Here is a 2,500-nt window from a genome sequence, read left to right on the forward strand (position 1 = left end):
AATAGATGCATTTTATTATTCTCAAGTGGTATCACAGATTGTCAATATGTCTGCATGGTTCAGTTAATGTGGACTTGATGTAGTAGTAGTAGTAGCAGTAGTTGTAGTAATTGTTATTGTTATTATTATTTTTGTTGTTGTTGATGATGTAGTTGTTGTTGTTGTTGTTGTTGTTGTTGTTGTTGTTGTTGTTGTTGTTGTTGTTGTTGATGTTGTTGTTTCTTGTTGTTGTTGCTGTGAGCATCAAGTGCCCTTAAGGAGGAATAAAAAAAATGTTACTGTTCTGCAATAATTGAAGAAAATATTCGAAGCTTTAATAAAACAGTTCCTACGTACAAGGGAGACGGGGAGCAGGAGGAGTTGATATTTGAAGGAGGATAGGTTTATGTACACTGCGCGTGGCGAAGGGTGAGGTGGGGGCGCGCACACACACACATCTATATACGCATACATACATACATGCATACACATATACATACATACAACACACTCACAGATGACATGAATACACAATGCACATGCACACGCACGCACACAAACACAAACGTAGACATTTATATTTGGTTGTAACTCATTGTCCGTTATAACAACAAAACCCACCAGCTAGATACAAGATCTCAACACTCGTTTATATTAGATTCAATTTATTTCATTGATATATTTAACAAACGTACGGTTTATCAACCAGCATTTTTCTATCTATCTATCTATCTATCTATCTATCTATCTATCTACCTATCAATCAGTATGTCTATCTGTCTATCTGTCTGTCTATCCGTCTGTTCGTCTGTCTACCTCTGTGTGTGTGTGTGTGTGTGTGTGTGTGTGTGTGTGTGTGTGTGTGTGTGTGTGTGTGTGTAAAGAAAGACAAATAGACAAATATGGAGTTATATATAGATGCAAGTAAGGTCGCCGACCAACGGACCAATACCGGACCGCACGGAAACAATGATGTTTTTGAATTCTGTTTCGATCTTATTGTCTGTCTATACTGAATCTCTTTGTAAGATACCGCTTTTCATGGTGATTGATCTCGTCTCGATGTTAATGACCCATCTACACGGTAGAGATTCTGAAGGATCACTACTACGGTCTTCGTGCTCTCCGTAATGAATTTGATAACTGCCAGGCAGGCTCCGGAGATCATGAGGTTAAATGCCTTCGTGTTGCCGATCCATACCGTTGACAGGATTCTTTTCTTTGACAAGACCTTTTTAATATGGCTCTATTGACGAGTAGCTGGCCCCTTTGATACATCTCTTCTGTTCTGCTTGTAACACGTTATTTTAATCATGGGAGCTAAAGATTCTCTCAGCAATCGATATATTAGACAGATGATGACTTCGTAATTCTTCGGATTCTGCATCTCTCCTGGCTTTGGGAACAGCTATGTAATAGCTCCCTATGTGAATCACTCGGGATATTTCTCAAGATTTTTGATCACATCCGTAGACTCAAGTGAGGTCTTCGTGGATGCTGAGTAGAGTTATGATCCTGAAATCAACAGTTCTATTCATCCTCCGTGCCCTCCAGTTGTTAGTCTTATTTCTGACAGCAGTGGTCACGAAGGTGTTGACCATTCTTTCTGGGGCTTTCGTGGTATCGTTAATGCATGATCCATGTAGTTCTTCCGTTGTTTCTTGGTCTTCTTCAAGATTTTACTACTACTACTACTACTACTACTACTACTACTACTACTACTACTACTACTACTACTATCATTATCAACATTATTATTGCTATTATTATTATTATTATTATTATTATTATTATTATTATTATTATTATTATTATTATTATATACAGTTGTAGAGTTCCAGCAACAGTAAGGGTAGAAACATATTAACCTACATTATATTTCTCAATCATAAATTTAAATCAAAGCGGTGCCCCAGCATGGCTGCAGTCAAATGACTGAAAGTAAAGTATGTCTATCTGGTAACGTAATACCATTTCGCGCACCACCTTGAGTGTGAGACAGTTTTTGACCAAAGATGGTATGACCTCGCTTATTCAGCCGATCTGGCTCCCTGCGACTTTTCTTTTTTTGTTTTGTTCTTCCGAAAGAAAAAACTCCTTAAAGGAAAACGATTTGCAGATGTGGAAGAGGTGAAGATAAATACGACGGAAGCGTTAAAAGGCTTCACTTCGTATGAGTTCCAGGATTGCCTTCGAACTGTGGGAAACGCGTCTGGACCAATGCATTGCTTCAAATGGCGAATGCTTTGAAGGCGATAAAAGGTGTAAACATGTAAAAGTAAATGAATAAAATAATATTGCACGATCTCGGTTTATTTTGGGTACCCCCTCGAATATGGGTATGTATGCGTGTATATATTATGTGTATGTATATGTATGTGTGTGTCTGTATGTGTATGCATGAATGTATGTATGTATGTATATATATCACTGTCATTTCACTCCAGTTACGAACATATGGCACTCCACGTATCTGCGCGCACGAGCGTATTGTGATAGTGTTATTTCTTTACTACCCACA

Source organism: Octopus bimaculoides, chromosome 21 (genome assembly GCF_046866305.1).
Source record: "Octopus bimaculoides isolate indiv1 chromosome 21, ASM4686630v1, whole genome shotgun sequence".
Taxonomy (NCBI): domain Eukaryota; kingdom Metazoa; phylum Mollusca; class Cephalopoda; order Octopoda; family Octopodidae; genus Octopus; species Octopus bimaculoides.